The sequence below is a fragment of the Hyaena hyaena genome, unplaced genomic scaffold (genome assembly GCF_003009895.1).
Source record: "Hyaena hyaena isolate Hyena2069 unplaced genomic scaffold, ASM300989v1 scaffold_219, whole genome shotgun sequence".
Lineage (NCBI taxonomy): Eukaryota > Metazoa > Chordata > Mammalia > Carnivora > Hyaenidae > Hyaena > Hyaena hyaena.
Window position 1 is genome coordinate 2,052,610 of NW_024080850.1, and position 25,612 is coordinate 2,078,221.

General features: G+C 46.8%; 1 pseudogene; it reads right to left on the reverse strand.

Annotated features, from left to right (window-relative positions):
• Nucleotides 1-23,324: 23,324 nt before the first annotated feature.
• On the reverse strand, nucleotides 23,325-23,441 carry LOC120238879 (annotated as a pseudogene).
• Between the last annotated feature and the right edge of the window lie 2,171 nt (nucleotides 23,442-25,612).

Below are 25,612 nucleotides of genomic sequence, written 5' to 3' on the forward strand. Positions count from 1 at the left end.
TCTCAAAAAAAAAAAAAAAAAAAAAAAAAAAAAAATTAACCCAAAATGGATCAAAGACCTAACTGTATGAATAAGAACTATAAAACTCCTAGAAGAAAATGTAGGAAAGTGGTTACAATATTGATGTGGCTTGATTTCTTGCAAAGGACGGTAAAAGCTCAAATATTTAGATTTACAGAAGGTAAAGGGAGAGAAAAATAAGGCAGAGCACCTGCAGAACACCAAAGAGAAAGAAATTCAAGTCTCCGAAGTATCCAGAAGAGGAGGGAAAATTACCTTTCAACAGAACAACTTCCCAAGTAAAACAACAGAATCCAGAGGGCAGTCAGGAAAGGTACCTTTAAGGGACTGAAAGATAATAATGGCTATGCCAGAATTCTATATCCAGGGATAATATCTTTCAAGAATTCAGGAATGACATTTTCAGACAACTAAAAAGGTTGACTTCAGCAAAATACCACTAAAGGAAGTACAAGGATGTGCTTCAGACAGAAGAAAAACAATACTATTTAGATGTCAGAGTCTAAAAAAAGGAATGGTGAATAAAGATGGTAAGTAGGTGGGTAAAAGAACAGCAGTGCCTTGTACAGCTTTAAAAAGACAGGACCATAGGGGCACCTGGGTGGCTCAGTCAGCTGAGCATCCAACTCTTGATTTCAGCTTAGGTCATAGTCTCAGTTGTGGGATCAAGCCCCGCGTCAGGCTAAATGTTAGAGTTTAAGGTTTCAGACTGGACAAAAGACAAAATTCATCTAAGATGCAATTTACAAGAGACATATCTTAAGCAAAAGGACACAGAATGGTTGAAAGATAAAGCTAGAACTTGGGTAGTGGTAACACAGACATACAGTTTGTAATTATTCGCTAACGATATATTTACGTATTTCTTATATGCATGTAATTCACAATAAAGTAGATAAAGTGGTAAAAGGATGGGGCGCCTGGCTGGCTCAGTCTATAGAGCATGCAACTCTTGATCTCAGGGTTGTAGACTCAAATCCCGTGCTGGGTGTAGAGGTTACTTTAAAAAAAATAAAGCAGGGGCACCTGGGTGGCTTAGTCGGTTAAGCGTCCGACTTTCGCTTGGGTTATGATCTCGCGGTTTGTGGGTTCGAGCCCCGCGTCGGGCTCTGTGCTGACTGCCAGTTCAGAGCCTGGAGCCTGTTTCAGTCTGTGACTCCCTCTCTCTCTGACCCTCCCCTGCTCACGCTGTCTCTCTCTCTCTCTCTCCTAAAAATAAATAAAACAAAAAAAAAATAAAATAAAGCAGTAACGAATAGAAAAAAGATACAATATGCAAACAATAAAAGAAAAACTATGTTAATATATTAACGTTTCCCTTTTTTCAAGTAGTTTTTTAAGATTTTATTATTAAGTAACCTCTACACCCAATGCTGGTCTCAAACTCACAACCCCAAGATCAAGAGTTGCATACTCTATGAACGGAGCCAACCAGGAGCCCCTAACATTTTGTTTAAGTAATATTTAAGGGAAGACTTTACTAGATGGAAAAATGAATTACTTCATAATGATAAAAACAGCAGGGAGATAAGTAACAAATATAACTCTTACTACTTAATAACATAGCCTCAAAATACATAAATCAAACACGGACAGACCTGCAAGGAGAAATAGATAAATCTTTAACCACAATAGGATTACTGATTATAGCCTATAAAGCAAAAACAAGGTATACTTATTACATATTTATAGTATACTTAATATACAGCATATAAATATAGTATAAATATATTTTATGATACTTTTCAGAGCAGACAAACACCAATGAATATAGACACAGAAGATGTGCACGATGTGATGAACCAAAGGAACCTAAAAGACATGGAGAAAACTGTATCTAAGAACTTCAGAATCCACATTAAAGCACACATTCAGAAAAGCCAAACACATAAGTCTCAACCAACTTCCAAGGATTGAAAACACAATATATTCTGACCACAAAACACTACAATTAGAAATCAGTAAGAAAGTACAAGAAAAAAAATCTTCATATGCTTAGAAAGTCGGAAATGGGGGTGCCTGGGTGGCTAGGTCAGTTAGGTGCCGACTTTGGCTCAGGTCATGATCTCACGGTTTGTGGGTTCGAGCCCTGCATCGGACTTTGCTGACAGCTCAGAGCCTGGAGCCTGCTTCAGATTCTGTGTCTCCCTCTCTCTCTCTGACCCTCCCCTGCTCATGCTCTGTCTGTCTGTCTCTGTCTCTCTCTCTCTCTCTCTGTCAAAAATAAATTTAAAAACTATTTTTTTAAATATTTTTTTAATTTTTATTTCAAGGAGAGAGAGAGAGACAGCGCGAGCAGGGGAGGGTCAGAGAGAGAGGGAGTGACAGACTCTGAAACAGGCTCCAGGCTCTGGGCTGGCAGTCAGCACAGAGCCCGACGCGGGGCTCGAACTCACGAACCGCGAGATCATGACCTAAGCGAAAGTCGGATGCTCAACCGACTAAGCCACCCAGGCGCCCCTTAAAAACTATTTTTTTTAAAAAAGTCAGAAATGTACTTCTTTTTACACAAATAAATGGAAAGATATTCTGCGCTCATGGACTGGAAGAATATTGTTAAAATGCTCATACTACCCAAAGCAATCTATAGATTCGATGTAATCCCTAACGAAATACCAATGGCAGTTTTCAGAGAACTAGAACAAAGAATCCTAAAATTTGTCTAAAACCACAAAAGATCCCAAACAGCCAAAGCACTCTTAAAAAAGAAGAACAAAGTTGGAGGTACCACAGTCCTCAATTTCAGCTTAACGATAACCCACAACACTCGGACCAACTACACAGTCATCAATTTCAAACTACACTACAAAGGAAGAGTAATCAAAACAGTATGGTACTGGTACAAAACCAGACACACAGGGGCGCCTGGGTGGCCCAGTCAGTTCAGCTTCCAACTTCGGCTCAGGTGTGATATCGCAGTTCATGAGTTTGAGCCCCACACTGGGCTCTGTGCTGACAGCTCAGCCTGCTTCAGGTTCTGTGTCTCCCTCTCTCCCTGGCCCTGCCCTTCCCCCTCTCAAAAATAAACAAACATTAAAAAGCATTAAATTTTAAAAAGTAGACTAAAACAACAAAAACAACAGCAATAAAAAACCAAAACAGACACAGAGACCCATGAAATGAGTCCAGAGCCCAGAAAAAAACTTACACACATACAGTCAATTAATTTATGACAAAGGAGGCAAGAATATACAATAAATGGTCTTTGGGAAAACTGTGGACAGCTACATGCAAAACAAAAACAAGAACAAAAAAAACCTAGATCACTGTCTTATACACAGAAATAAATTCAAAATGGATTAAAGACTTGAACATAAGACCAGGAAGCATCAAACTCCTTGAAAAAACCAGAGGCAGTAAGCTCTTTAACATCATTCTTAGCAAAATGTATTTTGGACCAGTCTCCTCAGGCAAGGGCAATAAAAGCTAAAATAAACAAACAGGATTACATCAACTAAAAAGCTTTTCCACAGCAAAGGAAACCATCAACAAAAGGCCAGAGGAAATGGGAGAAGATACCAAAAATCATACATCTGATAAGGGGTTAATAACCAAAATACATAAAGGACTCATACAAGGGGCCCCTGGGTGGCTCAGTCAGTTAAGCGCCCGACTTCCATGATCTCACAGTTTGTGGGTTCGAGCCCTGAATTGGGCTCTGTGCTGACAGCCAGCTCAGAGTCTGGAGGCTGTTTCAGATTCTGTATCTCCCTCTCTGACCCTCCCCTGCTCATGCTCTCTTAGAAATAAATAAAACATTTTTAAAAAATAAAGAAATTTTAGTTAATAAAATGTACTGCCTATTGTTCTCTGTTTATTTCATAGATGCAGAGAAAGCATTTGACAGAATTTAACATCCATTCGCAATTTTAACAACATTCCATGAAGACTAGACTAGGCCATCAGGGAACTTCCTTATCTGTTAAGATATCTATAAAGATGAAACAACCAACCAACCCACAATGAACATCACACTTAACATTAAGACTTAGAAAACTTCTCTTTGAGATCAGGAATGAACTTCCATGCCACCATTTTCATTCAGCACTTCCAGAAATCCCAGCCAGCTGGGGAAGGCAAGAAGGCAGGAGATTAGAATGGAAAATGTACACTTCTACAACAGTGTAACAACACAAAGTATCTAAGAATAAATTCAGCCTGAAACACCTTTACAGAGAATAGTATACAGCTTTGAGGGACAATTAAAAAAAAACAACTGAGGGACAAATACCTTAATGGAGAGAGATACCAAGATCAGACCTGGTATAAATATGAATTCCCCTCAAATTTTTATTTCTTTATTTTTACAGTTTTATTTATTTTGAGAGTGCGCACACGCGAGCAAATGGGGGAGGAGCAGAGAGAGAGGGGGGTGCAGAGAATGCTAAGCCCGCTCAGTGCTGTCAGCGCAGAGCCCAAAGTGGGGCTTGATCCCACGAACCAGGAGATCATGACCTGGGTCAAAACCAAGAGTTGGATGCTCAACCTACTGAGCCACCCAGGCCATAGGCACCCCTATTTTTTTTAAGCCCCTTGCCCATCACGGGGCTGAAACTCAAGACCCGGAGACCCAGACCTGAGTTAAGATCAAGAGTCAGACACCTAACCGACTGAGCCATCCAGACACCCCAAAGTAATTTTTGAATTAAATCCAATTCAAATAAAAATCTGGGAAGATGTGCTGGGGTGTGTGTGTGTGTGTATGCACACACGCCTATGCCGGCCAGGGAGCCAGCACGAGGCAGAAAGAGATTTAATTTTAAAAAATGTTTTATGCTTTATTTATTTCTGAGAGAGAGAGAAAGAGACAGCATGAGCAGGGAGGGTCACAGAGAGAAGGAGATACAGAATCTGAAACAGCCTCCAGGCTCTGAGCTAGCTGTCAGCACAGACCCCGATGCGGGACTCGAACCCACGAACTGTGAGATCATGACCTGAGCCGAAGTTGTACGCCCAACTGACTGAGCCACCCAGGCGCCCCGAGATTTGATTTTAAAACTTCTCCCAGAAGTGTCTGTAGGAGAGGGAAAAGTTTGCTCAACCCTCTTGGGGTCCCTGGCTGGGTCTAAAGATTAAACTGGCAAAAACAGATTAGCAGGAGAAAAGCACACTCATTTTACTGGATGTTTACAGGTACCTGGGAGCCTTCACAAGGGAATGAAGACCCAAAGGAGTAGCAGAGCAGGAAGCTTTTCTACTTTTTAGACCAAGAAACAATTTATTTGTGAAGACCTGACAAGGCAGAGGGGTTTGGGCTAGGGGCCGTCCATGGTGAAGAAATAAGTAGGAAGATGGGGTAGGCTTAGCAAGGTTTGTTTATACAGAATTCTTAGCCCCCAATTCCCGATCTCTGGTGAGAAGAACTTCCCTCCTCCTGGTACAGAAGGGCACTTTCCACATGGGAGTTTAATGACCTGTGTCAGGGAATTAAGGGCAAAGGGGGAAGTCAGAGTGACCTTCTTCCTTCTGCCATTTTCTCATAATCCTCCAGCTTAAGATATCAATAAGGCGACAAATTTTAGGGTAGTGGGCCCTGAGCCCCGTCATGTCAAAGGTCAACACTAGTGAGGACGAGGAACCCCTGGGTGGCTCAGTAGGTTGAGGATCTGACTTCGGCTCAGGTCATGATCTCTCAGCTCATGAATTTGAGCCCTGCATCGGCCTCTGTGCTGACAGCTCACTTCGGATCCTCTGTCCCCCTTTCTCTCTGCCTTTCCCCTACTCATGCTCGCGTGCTCTCTCTCTCAAAAATAAAAATTAAAAATTAAAAGTTTAAAAACTAGGGAGGACACTCTTGAAGAGCACGGAGGAAGCATGTATTCTACCGGAATCTGCCAGAGAGCAAGTCCTGCCATTTTTTTCTTTCTTTCCTTTCCTCCTTCCTTTCTTCCCTTCTTTCCTTTCTCTTTTTTTATTTCTATTTTTGAGAGTGAGAGAAACAGAGTGTGAGCAGGAGAGGGGCAGAGAAAGAGGGAGACACACACAATCTGAAGCGGGCTTCAGGCTCTGAGCCACCCAAGGCACCACAAGTCCTGCCATTTTCCATGGTCATCAAGGCAGTGCAGTACGGGCACAGGACAGGAAAACAGGTCAGTGTGACCCAAAAGAGAGTCCAGAAACAGACCTATGCATAGATGGACACCAGATACAGCAAAGTGGTATTACCTCTCACTGGGAAAGAGAGGTTTCCAAAAATGGTGCTGGACATTATAGTTACCCACCTACAGGAAAAGAAAAAGCTGGATCCTATTTAATACCATCAACAAAAATTAATGGTTCATCCCATTTCCCAACAGAAAAAAGTCAACTAGCAAGAATACTGTGGGGCACCTGGGTGCTCGGTTGGTTAAGTGTCCGACTCTTGATTTTGGCTCAGGTCATGATCTCACGGTTTCTCAGATTGAGCTCCTTGTCAGGCTCTGCACTGACAGTGTGGAGCCTGCCTGTGATTCTCTCCTCTCCCTCTCTGTCTGCCCCTCCTTTCATTGTACCCCCCAAAAATAAGTAAAAAATAAACATTAAATTAAAAAAAAAGAGTACTGTGGAGGAAATTTCCACACAAGGGACACACATACACACCTACACATCTATCCTCCAAAATTAAGCTCCGTTTTTTCCTCCAAAATATGGTCTTCTCAACCAAGTGTTAAGGCAGTTCTGAAGAAGTCTGATTATATGAGATATTCCCGATCAGTGATTCCCCAAACCTTCACCTGTTCATGCCATCACATTAGCCCCAATATATTTCATCAGGTTTTATCTGTTGCCCCAAACTACTGGACACTCTATGAATTTGAACCCTGGCATCCATCCTATCTTTGAGGGAAGTCACAGAGGCAGTCACAGAGGTGAGTGTCAATTCAGACACCACCTGCACCAGCCCAGCTCCATCCCGAGTCCCCACCCAATGTCCCACACTGGCCATGAAGATGAAGTCAGTACGTATGTGCGCGCGCGTGCACACGCACACGCACACGCACACACACACACACCAGGAATGACCAATAAGGAAGGAATGAACCTGTTCCGACTTTTTTTTTTTTAAAGTAGGCTTCACACCCGAATTCACAACCCTGAGATGAAAAGTCACACACTCCACTAAGCCATCCAGATGCTTCCTGACTTCACTTCTTAGCGAACTCATGTTGAGTCTGTTTTATACCTTATCTTGAGTTTTCTCTTTTTCCTGAAAGGAGGCTTAAGTTTTGTCCCTTCTTTCCTTTCCTCAGACTCCCTCTGATTCTAAAAGATTCTAAAAGCACACGGTGAAGGGGCCGAGAAACAGGAATTTCAGATTATTCCCAAGCTGGGTGGTCAGGTCTCTAGAGTCCTGCCCCTTTAGTGGCAGAAACAAGTTCTCCCCCAAGACTGGAGCACTACTGGAACTGCCCTCCAGCCTTGAAACGTGATTTCAGGGCACCCAGCTGGCTCAGTCGGAAGAGTATGTGACTCTGGGATCTCGGGGTCATGAGTTTGAGCCCCATGTCAGGGAGTAGAGTTTACTTGAAAAAAAAAAAAAAAAGATTTCACTTTTATTCATAAGAATGGGGGAAACCTCAGTTTTAGCTCGCGTGCAATTCCCTTTGTATGCGACAACACCTTCCAAAGTGGCAAGTTGCCAAGGGTCTTCTTGTTTATTTTGAATTCCTCAATGGCATGGATGGGTGCCACTCCACTGGATGGCCCCTACTCCAGGTGTCCTCTACCTCAGCAGCCGCCAGCGTCCTGAAGGTCTGCCTCTGTGGACCAGCCCTGTCACCTTTACTGAGCCTTGTCCACGCTCAGCACTCATGGCCAACCCTTCAAAGGCAGGAGTATGCCTCACGCACACACCTTTCCCCATTTCTGTCCTGACTGCCACCCTGTCCCCACCCCTCATAGGGTGTCCAGGCAGAGCAACAGCCACACCTGGATTCATGGTCACTGAGAGCTGTGTCACACTGTGTTTTCAGCTGGCTTTTAAAAACTGGATATCCAGGGGCGCCTGGGTGGGTCAGCTGGTTAAGCCTCCAACTTCGGCTCAGGTCATGATCTCATGATTCAGGAGTTTGAGCCCCACATTGGGCTCCCTGTTCTCAGCACAGGGCCCGCTTCAGATCTTCTGTCTCTGCCTCTCTCTACCCCTCCCCACCTTGTGCACTCTCTCTCTCTCTCTCAAAAATAAACAAACATTAAAATAAATAAGCTGGATATCCACTGTGGCACTGGGAAAATCATGGGCAAGTTTTCAGGCAACCAGTGTATAAATGGGCGTTTATAACCAGATCTACTGGCAAGTTCAGAACTGCCGTGAAGTAACTAAAAGGCAAATGCATTCAGCGAATCATGTTTACTACAGGGCGTTGTGTTTCCCCTGGGTTCAGAGGGCAGCCACCATCCCCCCAAAAGGTATTAGTGCAGGGTAATTTCTTACAGCAAAAGCAATATTCTGGATTCCAGAAATTTCTCTCCTAAAATAAACATGTATAATTATTTTAAGAGAACGTGAATCAGGCCCATGTCCATATGGTGCCGTTACCACACTTCTGAAGACAAAAACACTGAGAAATAAAGCCCCAACCAAGCAGCTCTGACATTTACAGAATGGAGCGGAGGCTGCCCGAGGGCCGCGGGCTCCCTTCCCCGCTCCCGGGGATACCCAGCCTCTCTACTGCCCGTGCCACCTGGTCACCTCCCGGCACTGCCACTACCTGGCACATAAGCTCTAGTCCCAGCCCTCCAATTCCCCTGGGAGGAGGACGGGAGGCACCAGGCAGAGAAAGCGTTCAAGCTGGAGTTCCTGGTGAAAGTGGAACCCCAGGTGGGTGGGGTTCGACAGGGACATCGACACCCATCATGGAAAAGGAAACACAGCAGCTCTGAAGGGACTCCCAGCCCAAACCAGCGCTATTTTAAGCTGTTGACTTGATGAGAACCAAAGGAACTGGCAGCAATGTAAGAGATGGGGGTTCTTGTTAGTTTCACTGAGCAGATATGGAAACCGAGGCCCAGAGAGGTGAACCAACCTGCCAAGGTTGCACCGCTAGTAAGCTGTGGATTCCAAGCCATAGTCTACACCCTGGACCCTTGTGCCTGAAGACACATGAACAGGTGTGAACTTCACTCATCGCTGCAAGTTAAAGGCAGTCTGGTAGGTCTTACAACCCAGCAGGTGGGCAAAAAAAAAAAAAATGTAAAAAGATACCACCAGGGCACCTGGCTGGCCCAGTCAGAAGAGCATGCGACTCTACATCTTGGGGTCATGAGTTCGAGGCCCATGTGGGATGTTGAGATTACTTAAATAAATACAACTTAAAGAGCTGATACCACTGCTGGTGAGGGCTGGTTGTAGGCACCTGGTAACACTTATCAGCACCCCTGCCACATGCCTAGATCTAGAGCCCATCTGGGGCATTTACCTCCCGACTGGTGTGCACATGTGCAAATAACTAGATAAAGGTTGTTACAATATTGCTCAGGATACCAAAATATTAAAAACCATCTCAAGTCTAACCAAAGGAGACTGGTAAGTGCACTGATGAACATTTCCAGGGGTGCCTGGGTGGCTCAGTCAGTTGAACGTCCGACTTCGGCTTAGGTCATGATCTCACGGTTTGTGGGTTCGAGCCTCGCGTCGAGCTCTGTGCTGACAGCTAGTTCAGAGCCTAGAGCCCGTCTTCGGAATCTGTGACTCCCTCTCTCTCTGACCCTCCCCTGCTCACACTATATCTGTCTCTCTCTCAAAAATAAAACATAAAAAAAAAAAAAAAAAAAAAAACATTTCCAAGGCCAGCCCTGAGCTGGGGGTAGGAAGAACAGAGGAAGGTAACTTCTCTTACACTGCTTTTTGGTAATTTCTGATTTTCGATACCAAATGGATGTACTCGCTGTTCAAACTCACACACACACACCAGCATGTGCATGGAAAGGCCTGGAAGGATTCACATCAATGGGCAATAGGATGAGTCTAGTTTGCCTTCAGTAGAACCAGCGTCCCTTCACACAGGGTCTTCCTTCTTACTTGAATTACAGGATGAAATGCTTTCCTCCACATTTCAGGACCTGCAGGTTTGGGATCAGTGGACCCACTGGGAGGGATGAGAAGATTCCTTCAGTCCTACCACCTTTCTGGCTGCCCCCAAATAAAGTCCCCTTGGCCCTCTGTGCCCCCCCCTCCCCAGCCTCTGTGTCTCTGGGGAATCCAGGAAGGGGGTGTCTGGGCTCTTTCAACACCCAGCGGCCCGGCGCCTCTGCTCTCCAGGCTCCAGTCCTCACCTCTCCTCCCTCCTGCCTCAAGTCCTGCCTCCGCCATCTGTCTCCCACCAGACGACTGATTAATGTGCTCGCACTGAGCCCTTCTTTTCCAACAACTTGTAATACCTTCTTTTTTATTTCTCCCACTGGTAACAAAGTTCCCCAGAGCCGGGGGCCTTGGGACACACCCTAGCAGAGGTTACTGGTTTCCTTGCTATCAACAGGGGAGAAAGGCCAAGGCACTACCCACACGTCACTGCCCTTCTCACTTGAAAAGGTGGTCTCTAGGCCCAAAAGGCCAATGGAAGCGGGAAGACAGAGGGTGTGAATCTTAACCTGTAACTATTTAATTGCATACTACAAAGAACATGATGGGGGGCACCTGGGTGGCTCAGTCAGTTAAGCGTCTGACTTCAGCTCAGGTCATGATCTCACAGTTTGTGAGTTCGAGTCCCAGCATAGGGCTCTGCACTGTGCGCACAGAGCCTGCTTGTATCCTGTCTCTTCCTCTCGCTGTCCCTCCCCCTCTCCCCCAAATAAATAAGCTTTTTAAAAAAAATGTGTTAAAAAGAACATAATCGAACATCTGATGCCCTGTGTTGGGGCAGGGGACAGAAAAACCAGAGATGCAAAGAGCAATGAGAAGCTGGCCAGTGCTCAGGGGTGGGAGTTATGGCACCGTGAGGGAGCCAGCAGGTGAGGTCTGGAAAGAGACAGGCTGACAGCGGTGGGGTCGGGGGGACAAAGGTACAAGAGGGCTCAACTCAAATTGTGCCACATATTTGGTGGTCGTGGAAAGCCGAGCCACGCTGTTACCTTATCTGTGGGTAAACTGCGATTCACAAGGAGGTGCAGAGAATTCCGCAAGATGTCATGTCATCGCTACAGTATAACAGAGTGTTGGCAGGGGCATCTCCACTTCACGAGCCCCAGTGGGAATCCCAGTCCCGACTGTGAGGCTCTGCAGGTGCCAGATTAAGGGGCTCTCCCCTGGGTGTGGACGACAGGGGGCTGGCTCCAGGATTTGCATTTTACTATCACCGGCGGCCAGCGGGGGTCTATCACAGGAGGAAGGGTGACTGCTGTCCACCGTCCTCCCCAGGACCCTTAGCCCTCCATGTCTCGGCTGTTCAGAACTCCCTCCATACTCCCCTGAGATCACCTGTCAAAATTTCCACCCCCTTAGAGATTTTGCTGATCAGCAGATCTAACTACTTTTCTAGAAACCAAATGAATCTCAAATGAAGAGCATCAGAGAATGGTTTGAAAGTACTGTTGCTGCTTTTTTTTTTTTCTGGTGTTCATATATTTTACAAATGTAGGTAAGTTGCTAGTGAAGTTACATCCGGTACCTTAGATCTAACAGACCATGTGGAAAAGGCAAAATCAAAGCCCCAGCAAGTAGAGAACAGATGTCATTACACAGGCCTTACAAATGAAAAGGGATAGCAATACACAGCCACAATGGGCTTAGTTAACAATAGGGGTTTCCTCGCTCATCTGTGTTTTAATCAGGGCTCCCAGGGTAACAGAATTTGTGTTTAAAGTTTAGCATAATAGCTTCTTGAGATGCCATTTTATTTTTAATGTTTATTTTTGAGAGACACACAGAGCGTGAGAGAGGGAGGGGCAGAAAAAGAGGGAGACACAGAATCTGAAGCAGGCTCTTCCAGGCTCTGAGCTGTCAGCACAGAGCCCAACGTGGGGCTCGAACTCATGAAACGGGAGATCATGACCTGAGCTGAATTTGGACGCTTAACCGACTGAGCCACCCACGCACCCCGAAATGCCCATTTTATATTTTCCTGGCATTAAATCCACCCAGGCAGCGTCTTCTGGCAATCTGACCTCAGCATTTAAGGCAGTCCCAGCAGCTGAGTATTGGTTTTGCCAGCTTTGTGCATCGGAACAGCTCTGTAGGGCTGAAGTGGTTATACATGCTACCGAATAACTAAGGACACTGCTTCTTCATATTCTCAACTGGTTTTCATTTATCAGTCTCCGAGGGTTTGAACAAATACATTAAGACTCTCGGCAAGTCCCCTGCCCTCTCCCGACTCATCCCTGCCCCTGGACATGGCAGTCCTTGTGAAACGTAGGGGCGGGACGACAGGCAGGATTCAAAGAACAGGCACTATAGGAACACTGCTTCCAACATAAAGGGCTTTCCACGTTTCAGTGCTTCAAAAACGGAAAGATTTAACGTCTGGACTTCAGTTACAAGGGTGTATCCATGTCAGTTGTTCATTTTGGCAAATGCACCACAGTACTGTAGGACAGTAACAATGGGCAACACTGAGTGTGGGGCATATTGGGGCCGTCTGTGCGATCTTTGCAACTTTCATGGAAATCTAAAGTTATTCCATAACAAGAAGTTCATTTAAAAAGCAAAGGCATTTGCGGCACCTGGCTGGCTCCGTCAGTGGAGCATTGCAACGCTTGATTGGGGGGTTGTGAGTTTGAGCCCCATGTTGGGTGCAGAGATTCCTTAAAGATGAAATCTTTAAAAAAAAAAAAAAAAAAAAGCTGGGGCTACCACCCAGATTGGTAATTAAGATCAGGTATTTTTTTCTTAAGTATCCAATACAGGCCAGACCCTGTGCTGCAGGTCCATGGTAGGGTAGGATTTTGCCCTGGTCCTACCTTGGAGAGATTCCTACGAGGAGACACTCTAACCCTGTGAGATGTAAGGGTTGGAGCATAAGGGTCTAGGAGAGCCCTCAGTAGTAGCATTCCTCAACTGTGCCACCCAAGAGCCCAGGGCTAGAAATAGGGGCGAACCAGTGCAGGATTACAAAACAACACCAGCATCAAGCACAGCTCCTGGAATGAAGCAGGGACTCAGCAAACCTTTGTCACACGTCCCAGATGGGAGCAGAGGATGGAGGGTGTATGGGTGTGGGAGAGGGGCAGCCTGCTCAGATGAAGCACCTGAAAGGGTTCCCTAGAGGAGGTAAGCCTCCTCTTGAGGCCTGAATAGGAGTTTAGGAGCGAGGTGGGTGGAAAGTACAATATTCTTGGCAAAAGAAACAACAGGTTAAAGTGTGTACGTTCTGACTACAAAGAGGAAGAAGAAACGCAACTGAACAGAAGAAGCTTAGGGGTGGGGAAACTGAGGTCTTCCAAAGCCATTATCTATCCAAAAAGAAATTACAGCCCACCCCCACCCCCCCATCCTGGAACTCAGCGCATTATCTGGACATCAAAGATGTCAGAGGCAGGCCTGGGGGAGGGGGATCCTACTTAGCAGGTTTCTCAAGCTAAAGCTTTTGCAAGCTCTGCTTTAATAAAACCCTGGTGCCACAAGCAGGGAACTGGTACGGAGGACAATTCATTTCAGTCACGATCTTTATGTTGGCAACTTGAAAACACGCCCCCCCCCCCCCCATTTAATAAACATTCCTAGGCGACCTCTTTTGTCTTCATTTCCCTCCCCAGGCGCAACATTTTTTTTTAAGAGGGGAAAAGCCTATTACACATCACGCATCTAGTTCATTTTGTGAATTTTTTCGTGGCCGAAGTGGGGAGGAGGCGGGGGGAGGGGGGAGAGGGGGACAAAAAAAAAAAAAATCAAAGATGAGGCTTTGCGGTCTGTTCCAACACGGAGTGAGCCAAATAGCAAATTAAAAAATCAAATCAGAACAAAAACATCCACAGGTGCAGCCCGCTCGCGCCCCGCCCGCTGGCCCGGACGCCCAACAGGTGCCTCCGGGCCCCGCCCGCAGCCGCAGGAGCCTCGGGTCGCCACAAAGTAGCCGCCCGCGCAACAGTGTCCAGGCCCGCCCGTACTCACGGCCGCTCGGCGGTCCGCGCCCCGGCCCGCAGCGCCCATCCGGCCCGGGCCCCGGTCAGCGCGGGCTCGGCTCTCAGGCGGCCCCGGTGCGGCCCGGGACGCGTTGCGGCCGTTGGCGCCTCGGCAGGGCGCGAGGCATCCTACCGCCGCCGCCCCGCGGGCCGCCTGCCCTTTGTTTTGGAGCCGCGGCCCGGCCGCGCCGCCGTTAACGGCCTCGGAACGCGGCGCCGGCCAATCAGAGCGCCGCAGCGCCCACGCCCCGCCCCGCGCCCCGCCCAGTGCCGCGCGTTCCCGCCCCGCGCTCTCGGCACTCAGGAGCTCGACCAGCTCGCACTCGGCCGGGCTGGGCGGGGGCGCACGTGCCGCGGGGCGCGACGCACTCCCATTGGCCGACCTACCGAGCGCGGCCTCGGAGCCAGCCTATGAGCATTGAAGGGCTAGGGGGCGGGGCCGCGCCTGGCGAGGCGGGGCGCGGGGCGGACCCAAAGAAGATCTCAGTGCGCAAGCGCGGGCTGGCCTGGACCGGGGCTCTCGGCCCGCAGGCTTTCCCAGCGGTGGGGAGTCCTCGGGTCACTCGGTCTGCCCGCACGCTTGGAACGGCTCGAGGGGACACCGGGCCCACAGCTTCCAGGACCGAAGCAGGGCGCACGGGTTGTTCGTGCACGGGACCAGGGCTTCTCTGGCAGGATCATTCAGCAACTCTGTCCCCAGAATACGGGGTCCTCCGCTCTCGCCTACTCGGACCACCCGCCCTGAGCTCTCCAAGCCACTCTAGTTGAGAACCTCTGTATCTGCATTTCTCTCTCTTATGCTCCAGAACCCCCAAATCGGACCCGACAGGAAGCCCCATCCTCAGGGAAGCCGTCCCCAGGCAGCCCAGCCCATCTCGACGTACACACTCTGTCCCCCAGCGACCCTCAGGTCATTATTTTGTTGATCCCACAGCTTCCTCTATAAACTGTTTTTTGAATTACATAATTTTTAAAAACACATAATGCTGAGGTCACAACGTATATAACGTTTTTATACATGTTACCATCCTTTAGATCTTGTTTTGTTTGCAATGCAGCATATCTTTTAAAGATCTCTCCAGTTCTTTGGGTGTGAATTTGATTACTGTAATTAGAAAGTTTCTGTTTATTGTCCATTTGTCAGAACTTAGCTATTCTCCTAGAGAGGTCTCCAACTCCCCTCCTTTTACAAACCTGGCTGCAGTGTGGGAGCTCATGATCATTTTTAAAGATGCATTTTCAGATGAATGGTGGCATCTCTTCATTAACTGTTAAGCCTTTCAAATCTTCAGTTTCCAATTGGGGATGGGGATGTTCTTTTTTCTTGTGAATTTTCAAGATCCCTTAGACTGTCTTAAAAAACACTTTTGTTTTTTTGCTACTGCAAATATCTGTTCTCAGTCCTTTGCTGAGAAAAAAATTCTAATTTTTATGTGAGCCAAGGTTTAAAGTTTATATACTTTTGCATCCTACTTTGGGAAGGGGCATTTTTCTATTATTGGAGTTTTTAATGTGCAATTTTAGTGGCTGCAGAATGTTTAACTTAACATACCTAAATAACTGTTTGGTAGTTTGGGCACGTCAATGATTTCTGCTGTTATTCAGAATCCTTCATTCTTTGAAAGTTTTTGCACCAGATTTTCTATTGTTCTTTGCATGATGGTTCCTAGCTTCATTCTTAGAGATTACATCTTTCCCTTAAAGTCTAAGTGACTGGAGTATATATGTGAATCACAGAGGATTCTTTCAGTGCCCTTGGCCTGTCAGTTCCTGGTCACCTCTCCCGCAAGGATCTTGCCCTGTGCAGGCCCCCTGACATGGACCCCTTTCCTGCCCAGTGTCCAGTGCCTTTCAAATGTTTTTTAACTATGACCACAGTAAAAGATACACAAGGGAACTCCTGGGTGGCTCAGCCGGTTAAGCATACGACTTCTGTTCAGGTCATAATCTCAAGGTTTGGGAGTTCAAGCCCAATGCCAGGTTCTGACTGCTTCAGATCCTCGGTCTCCCTCTTTGCCCCTTCCCAGTTCATAGGCTCATGCTCGCTCGCTTGCTCTCTCAAAAATGGATAAACGTTTTTAAAAAATTTTATGGGTACAAATTTTGTGGGATGATGAGAAATTTGGCGGATAGTAGGGATGCTTGCACAACAATGTAAATGTTAAGTGTATAATCCAGTGGCATTAAGTACAACAGTTAAAATGGCAAATTTTATGCTTTATATATATTACATTATGATCCAGTACACACATGAAAAAAGTTTCATGACTCAACATATACTCCTGTTTTGTGCAATGTGCTAACATTGTTTAATCCTTTTCTGGTCTTCCCCCCACCCATAAGCTCAATTTCAGACAGCCATGGGGTTCTCTGGATCGCTCCTGTTAACGTCTGGTCCACAGCTGCCTTCAGCTGTGCTAGGAGTCACAACTCACGGTCCTCACCACCTACCTACCTGGTGGCTGTGCTCCCTCATGTGTTCACTTCCCTTTAGCACCTTCCTCACACCCCATACTTGTCCAGTGAACCCCGGCCCTAGATAAATGTGACTCTCCGTATGGCTGCAGAAATGTTTTCCCTTGGGGAGACTAGTTTTTAGGGCAGAGCAGTCTTCCTGGCGGTGCTCCACCTGTTGTGGCCATTCAGATTCCCACCTTCCTGGAAGGTGATCCTACGTCGCCTCCTGCCCCTCCACTCGGACTAGCTCTGTGTCCTACTTTACTGAAGACGTGGACGTCAGCAGGAGAGCCTTCCTCGATGCTCCCACACTAAACCTTCCTGCCGGCTCGTGCCCGCCACCACGCATACACTGCTGTGTTCTCTAAGACCCGAGCATCACTGTGCATGCAGCCCACTCCCTCATGCTCATGTCTGCTTCAGTCACAGTGCCCTCTTTATCCTGCCTCCTCAATCCCCGCTTTACTGGGCTGTCCCATCAAGATAGGAGACACGATGTCCTCTCCTTATCCATCTTTTGCCATCACCATGCTTCTCTCCAATTCTGCAGAGCAAGATCGCCCAGGAGTAGCTGAGCCGGGCTCCTCCCACTCCCGGGCTCCCTCCACAACCACTGCACCTGTTCACTACCGAAGCTCACATCTGGCTCAGCCGCGGCTCATTGGTGGTCAAGCAGCACTTCACACAGCCCGATGCCTCCCAGCATGTGCCCCGTCACAGACCCCAGACCCCAAATCCCAGGCTTACAAGGCCATCTGTGTGCTCTAAAGCACCCTCAGGTCTCTAGCGGACACCTCAAAGCCAGTGTGCCTTAAGTTAAACCACAGCCTGGGGCACCTGGGTGGCTCAGTCTATTGGGCATCGGACTCTTGACTTCAGCGCAGTTGATGATCTCATGGTTCCCGGGCTCGAGCTCTATGTCGGGCTCTGCACTGACAGCACAGAGTCTGCTTGGGATTCTCGCTCTCCCTCTATCTCTGCCCCCTTGCCTGTTTGTGCATGTGCTCGCTCTCAAAATAAATAAATTTTTAAAAAAATTAAGCCATAGCCCTCACCACCTCAGTAAAAGGCACAGGTGAACTTCCAGCCCAGCCAAAACCTCAGAGCCCCCTCACCCTGGCCTTCCCTATCAAGCCCAACAGCGGCTCTCAGCAGGTCCCTCTCCTGTCACCACTGCCTAGCACCCAGGCCCTTCTCATCTCTTGCCTTGATGATTGCTATAGGTGAGCAGCAAGCCTTGCCTCCTTTACTCTTCACACACTAAGAACGAAAGCCAGACCTGTCACTCCTCAAAAGCCTCCAGGAGCTTTCCAACGCACTCAGACTAAAAGCCAGAGTCCTTCCAAATGGCCTCCCTGGGACTTGGCACCTCCGTATCCCGCCTGATTTCCTACTTCTGTTCCTGCATTGTGACCAACTATGACATTTGGAGGGATCGGTCTGCATAGGACCACCCCCATTTCTGACACCCAGCTGCAGGTTTGGGAGTTGCCATGATGAACCTTAGGAGGGATTCACAGCGGTGAATATACTTACAGTTACAGTTTACAGCAGAGAAAGGATGCAGGTTAAAACCAGCCGCAGGAGAGGCCCCAGGGGCAAGCCTAGGAGAGTGCCAAACTTGAGCTACCAGCCGTCCTGTCCACAGAGCCACACACAGCCCCCTCTCCGGGAGTCATGAATGAAGGCACACACAGTGCTACCAACAGAGAAATTCATCAGAACCACATGCTCAGAGCTTTTAACGGGGCTCCATTGCACAGGTGTAATTGATCCAGTGCCCTCCTAGCGATCTCAGTCTGCAGCACCGCCCCACACCTCCCTGCCCCAATCACAATTTTGCTTTTTCGTGTGTGGTCAGTTCCACCTGAATACTATCGGGTGTGATATCCCTACTTTAAATCACATTGTTAGGTTATCCAAAGGCCCCCAGGCAAACATTCGCTCTTAGTAATTGTCTCCCCAAAGCAGAAAGCAAAGGACGGGCTTTTGGGAGGGAGGTTAAATTCTTTCCTACCACCTCCCTTTGCTTAATTCTCTTCAGCATGTTCTTGCTGCCCCTTCTAGGAGACTATGTGCTTGCTGTCCTCTCCCTGGAAGGCCCCTCTTTCTTTAGGATTCTGCTTGAAAGTGTCCTTGCCAGAGAAGCTGTCTCCTTCAGGTTCTGGGGACCAGGGGCTCTTGCCCACCACTCCCTCTACCCATCACCCAGCTTTCATTTTCCTCCTTAACACCCACCACCACCACCACCATCACAGTTTTCTCCTGTGTTTGGTTTATTGTCCATCCATCTGAGGGCAAGGACTTGGTTTGTTCTCAATGGTCTCTGGAACATTTGCTAAATGAGCCATTCCTGCAGGATGATTGAGGAGTAAATGAGCTCTAAGACGCCCAGCTCTTTCCTCCGGGATGCCCAGTGCCCTGGAAACAGCACCAAGGAGAAAGGATGGCAGAACCCATGAGAACCTTGTGCACATGGCGTGGTGCCTTGGTGTTTAACGGTGTTGTACAACAGCCGCCAGCAAGCCTGCCTGGAGATTATGGACTCCAGCCCAACATAGGCAAATGGATCAGGCTACATGAATCAAAGGTGGATTAGGATATGGAATCCTTGACATCGCAGTTGTGTCGATGCCTATGGGAGGCTCTCCAGGACCATGTGTGAACACAGTGGTGTGTTAGCCGTCATGTGCTGGAGCTGGACCCGCACGACTCTCACACACAGAGATGACTGAAGACTAGGACATGGCCGGCCAGCCTCCCCAGAGGATCCAGAGCGGCTGGTTATTACATGCTCAATTGTGTCCCTCCAAATGTGACTGTATTTGGAGATAGTCTGTTTTTAAATTTTTTTTTAACATTTATTGATTTTTTTTTTGAGAGAGAGAGACAGAGTGCAAGCTGGGGAGGGGCACAGAGAGAGGGAGACAGACTCAGAAGCAGGCCCCAGGCTCTGAGCTATCAGCACAGAGCCCGACACGAGGCTTGAACTCTTGAACCAGGAGATCATGACCTAATCTGAAGTCAGAGTCCCAACCAACTAAGCCACCCAGGTGCACCTGGAGATAGTCTTCAATAGGCTATTAAGTCAAAACGAGGTTGTTAGGGAGTGCCTGGGGCTCAGTAGTTTAAGCATCCAACTCTTGATTTTGGCTCAGATCATGATCTCATGGTTGGTTGTGAGATCAAGCCCCGTGTCGGGTTCCATACTGAGCAATGGAGCCTGCTTAAGGTTCTCCCTCTCCCTTTCCCTTTCCATTCCCACCAAAAGAAACAAAATGAGGTCATTAGGAGGGGCCCTAATCCAGTCTGGCTGCTGTCCCTATAAGAGATGATTAGGGGGCACCTGGGTGGCTCAGACAGTTGGGCGGTGGGTGTCCAACTGTTGATTTCAGCTCAGGTCATGATCTCATGGTTTGTGGGAACGAGCCCCATGTTGGGTTCCGCACTGATAGAAAAAGAGATGATAAGGACACAGACACACACAGGGAGAAAGTGACAGTCCATCAACACACCCAGGAGAGAGGCCTCAGGAGAAACCAAACCTGCTGACACCTTGACCCTGGACTTCCAGCCTCCAGAACTGTGAGACAATAATCTCTGTTGTTTAAGCCACTTTGTTATGGCATCCCTAAGTGAGTGACTATTCTGTATTTGGGGCATAGAAAGACACCTAAAGCACTTCTCCTAAAGGGCTTTCCAGCCTGCCTTTGGTCCCCAAATCCTGCCTAAAACCCTGGGTTGACCAGACCGAGAAGCTCACTTAGGTGTGATTTCAAAGCAGGTTGGCAGGTTGCCACACAGCAGATTCGGAGCCTTACTCACCTGCCAGCCCCAGGGCCCTCCTCGGCCAGGTGAGGAAGTCTCTCTGTAGCCCCTTGGGGTCTAAAATTCTTTGACTTGCTGTGAACTTTCCTTTATGAGACTCAAGCCCATGAGGAAGTGTGCAATTGCTGTCGGCATAGCAACCACAAGCCGTCTTAGGTTCTTTCCAAATTAAAAAATTCCCAGCTTCAGGGCTGAGGAGAGAAAGATGTAAAAGCAGAGATGAAATTAAGTTACTGATGGAAGACGTTGCCATGGCATCATGCTGTCCTTGGAGTCTGCCACCTGCCACTGAGATTTCTCCATTCTTCGTGCAAATTAAGGAGTCCAAGAGAAGATAAAGAGCAGCCTCCCACAGCGAGGGAGAAAAATAAAGTATATGCTTTGATGAGAGGTAGTAACTAATGGTGGGAATTTATATTTTAAGAGTGACTATACATCCAACATACAGGGTTTTTCAAAATGTGAACATATCACCTGGGAATTTGTTAAAATGTCCTTGCTGAAATGCAGTAGGTCTGAGGTGGGTTCTGAGATTCTATGCTCTAATTTTTTTAAGTTTATTTACTTTGAGAGAGAGAGAGCACGAGTGGGGAAAGAGCAGAGAGAGATTCCCAAGCAGGCTCCACACCATCAGTGTGAGTCCCACGTGGGGCTCAAACTCACAAACTATGAGATCATGACCTGCACCAAAATCAAGTCAGACACTTAAATGCCCACCCAGGCACCCCTGCATTCTAATTTCTAATCTTGGTAACATATATTTAACTAAAGTTTACACTCTTAAACCAGAGAGTGTTTTTAACAGGCTCCCAGTGATGGTGATGCCATGGGTCTGTGACCCACATTTTGCACATCAGCCTTTTTAGAGCCTTTCTTTGTACCAGGCATACTGAAATCAGCAAGCCACACAGTGTGCTTTCCAGGAACTTCCTGGCAAGTGGACAAGAGAAGGGGCAATGTCATTTCAGAGTGGACAGAAAACTGATTCACATTTCAGAGTGGCTGGGGTTTGCATGTTGGAGGATCAAAGCATGGGGGTTGGGGGTGGTAACGTGAAGACTCTTAATTGCTGTATTGACTTACAAGTTTGCATGGAAATTTTCCCTAAAATTGGGCATGGAGGCAATTCTTTTTGGTATTTCAGATAGTACCGGCACAAACACCTTTGTCCATATGGCTGCTTTCTCTTCGATTATGGTGGGGGGTGGGGGGGAGAGAATCCCAGTAATGGAATTACTGAGTCAAAACACATCTGATTGGCTCCAGTCACATTTGCCAGATTCCATTGTATGTATATACAAAGACAGACTATCACAACTTAATAGCAATGCCAAAGGGCATATTTCCTTACAACTTCACATTTAGCTTTTATAATTTTGCTTTTGCTAAAAACAAATGAACAGACAAAACAAAACAAAAAAACCATAAAGTAGGGTATCCACAAAATGGCACTTCATCTTTAATTTGGTAATTTCTGTTTTCTTTTTTTTTTAGTTTATTTATTTATTTTGAGAGAGAGAGTGTGTGAGCGAGAGCAGGGAAAGGGCAGAGAGAGAGAGAGAGAGAATCCCAAGCTTCCTGCTGTCAGTGCCTAGCTGGAAGTTAGGCTTGATTCCATGAACCATGAGTTCATGACCAGAGGCAAAATCAAGAGTCAGACACTTAACCAACTGAGCCACTCAGGTGCCCCTAGTAATTTCTATTTTCTAATGGCACTGGATGCTTTTCTTCATGTAAGTAGATAATATTCTTTGATTGACTATCAGTTGGGAATGGGGCAAGGTGTTTGTACTTTTATGATTTTTTTTATGTTTTGGAGAATAGATTTTATTTTCGGTCACCCATGGCAGATGTGACCCAGCTGCTGTAGTTACCCCCCACTGTTGTCTACATTGGCCTGTTAAAATCAGATGCAGAGGTCTTTCTGAATAGTTTTCTCCAACCACACCTGCTGAGTGTCTGTCCTTACAGAAACACTTGCTAGAAAGGCACTGGGCAGCAAGCATAAAAATAAGAATGACCTTCAAGTTTAGCTTCCACATGTAGAGAACTTGGAAGGCATCAGTCCTGCCCTCAAAACAAGAAAAAAGCTGAAAGAACTGAAAATCAAGTGTGTGTGTGTGTGTGTGTGTGTGTATACTATTTTTAAAAGAGAGAGGGAGAGCACGAGTGGGGGAAGGAGCAGAGAGAAAGGCAGACAGAGGATCTGAATCAGGCTCTGCAGTGACAACAGAGAACCTGATGGGAGGCTTGAACTCATAAAGTGTGACATCATGACCTGAGTTGAAATCAGATGGTTAACCGACTAAGTCACCCAGGTACCCCAAGGAGTTTTAGGTCCATCAGAGAATTGAGGTCAGGGGACAACACCCCGTCCCCAAAACTATAGACACATCAAAGACAGAGTATCACAACTTATCAGTAGCAGAAGCCACTGGAACCAGGAACTGGTAGGAACATCTCCGTGACCCCTGGTAATGTCAATGTCAGCCTGAGGCTGAGCATGGATGAGCTTGAGAATTAAAATCTCACCCTATAGGGAACCATTCTGATGGGGGGCACATTTTTATGGGTTTTACCTCCAAGGAGCCCCACCAGGTTCTCACAGTGAGAACCAGAGCAAAATTCTTTTGTGTATGACACAAGGGGAAGGGGAAATATAACCATTTGAAATATACCCAGATTGTACATTGTCCATCAAAAAAAAAAAAAAAAAAAAAGTCCAGCCAGCAAGGAAGACAACGTCCTCAGAGCCTCGGCCAACACGGGGGAATGGATAAACTGAACCCCAGCCCCTTGTAGCCTTTGTCTTACCCTGATGGGGCAAAAATGTCCAGAGAAGCAGCACTTGCAAGGATCATGGGCCGGGCCACGGGCCCACTAGGAGACAGACCTAATCATACGATCCTGGGACAATTGCCTTCCCTCCATGCCTTCCTGCCCCATTAACAGGGCTCCTGCATACTAGAGGATTACAGCCGAAAAAGTTGCAAGGCTGATTCTTCATGAATTGGTGTGTCATCCCCATTTGTGCAGGGGCCATACCCATTTTCTCTGGATTGTTCCAATTTTTGTATATGTGCAGTCCAAGTGAGCACAACTGCAAGGCTGGTTCTATTGAAGAAGGAGTCTCTAGGGAAACCCAAGTACAACAGGGGAAACACAAACAAGGACAGGAGAGGAAATTTCAGCCTCTGAGCCCAACTCTAAGCCAGAAAAACATAAAAACCTCTCACTAAAATGCTGTCTATCTCAGTTCTATTACCCAAAAGATGTCTGACATTTAACAACAAAAAAAACTTACACGCATGCTAAAGGAAAGGCACCATCTGAAGAGACAAAGCAGGCATCAGAGTCAGGCTCAGCTACAGCAGAGATGTTGGCATTGCTGGACAGGAAATTTAGAGATTTTATTTTTGGGGGCGCCTGAGTGGCTCAGTTGGTTGAGCATCTGACTTCAACTCAGGATGAGCTTGTGGTTCACAGGTTTGAGCCCTGCATCAGGCTTTCTGCTGACAGCACGGAGCCTGCTTTGGATTCTCTGTCTTCCTCTCTCTCTGCCCTCACCCACTCTCAAGCTCTCTCAAAAATGAATAAACATTATGGGGTGCCTGTCTGGCTCAGTCAGTTAGGTGTCCAACTTTGGCTCAGGTCATGATCTCATGGTTCATGAGTCTGAGCTCCGCATCAGGCATCTATTGATATGCTCATGTGATTTTTCTTTTTTAGCTTGTTAATATGATGGATTACATTAATTGATTTCCTAATGTTGAACCAGCCTTGCATGCCAGGTGAAATATATTCCACCTTGTCGTGGGTATGTAATTCTTTTTTAAAAAGATTAAAAATTTTTTTCATGTTTATTTAGAGAGAGAGAGAGAGAGGAAGAATCCCAGGCAGGCCCCGTGCTGTTAGCACAGAGCTCTATGGAGGGCTCCAACCCATGAACCGTGCATCATGACCTGAGCCAAAACCAAAAGTTGGATGCTTACCTGATTGAACAACTCAGGTGCTCATTTTTTTTTTTTTTTATTTTAGAGAAATAATAATGAGCAGGGGAAAGGGGCAGAAGGAGAGAGAGAGGGAATCCCAAGCAGCCTCCACACTGATCATGGAGCTGACATACGGCTTGATCCCATGACCCTGGGATCATGACCTGAGGCAAAATCAAGAGTTAGACATTCAACTGACTGAGTCACCCAGTGCCCTTAAAGATTTTATTTTTAGGGGCGCCTGGGTGGCTTAGTCGGTTAAGCGTCCGACTTTCGCTTAGGTCATGATCTCGCGGTTCGTGGGTTCGAGCCCCGCGTCGGGCTCTGCTTACTGCCAGCTCAGATCCTGGAGCCTGTTTCAGTCTGTGACTCCCTCTCTCTCTGACCCTCCCCTGCTCACGCTGCCTCTCTCTCTCTCCTAGAAATAAAAACAAATAAATAAAATTAAAGAAAGATTTTATAATTTAAAAAAAATTTTTTTTGAGAGAGAGAGACAGAGCATGAGTGGGGGAAGGCAGAAAGGGAGACACAGATCCTGAAGCAGGCTGAGCTGTCAGCACGGAGCCCTAGGCGGGGCTCGAACCTACAAACCATGAGATCATGATCTGAGCCGAAGTCTGATGCTTACCCGATTGAGCCGCCCAGGCAATCCTTAAAACTTTTAAGTAATCTCTACACCCAATGTGGGGCTTGAACTTACAACCCTGAGATCAAGAGTTGCATGCTCCTCTGAGATAGCCAGGCACCCCTATAATATTGTGGGATTTGATCTTCCAATATTTTCTTGAACATTTCTGCATCTATGGCCATGAAAGATATTGTAGTTTCCTCTGTTGCAGTATCTTTACCTGATTTTGGTACATTAGGGTAATGCTGACCTCAATAGAATCAGTTAGATATGTTCCCTCTATTTTCTGAAGAGATTGTAATAGAGAATTCATATCATTTCTTCCTTAAAATATATGTGTCTGGTGCAATCATACACTACTGGATAGGTATTATCCAAATGAGTTGCAACTTATGTCCACACAGAAACCTGCCTAGGAAGGTTTATAGCAACTTTATTCATAGTTGCCCCAAATAGGAAGTAACCAAGATGCTCTTCACAGGTGAATGGGCAGATACAGTATACCCATAGAATGGAATATTATTTGGTGATGAAAAGAAACGTGCTGTTGTAAACAGAGTAGAGTGATGATTACCAAGGGCTGGGAGGTGAGAGAAATGGTGAGATGCTGGTCAAAGGACACAAGCTCAAGTTATAAGATGAAGGGGTT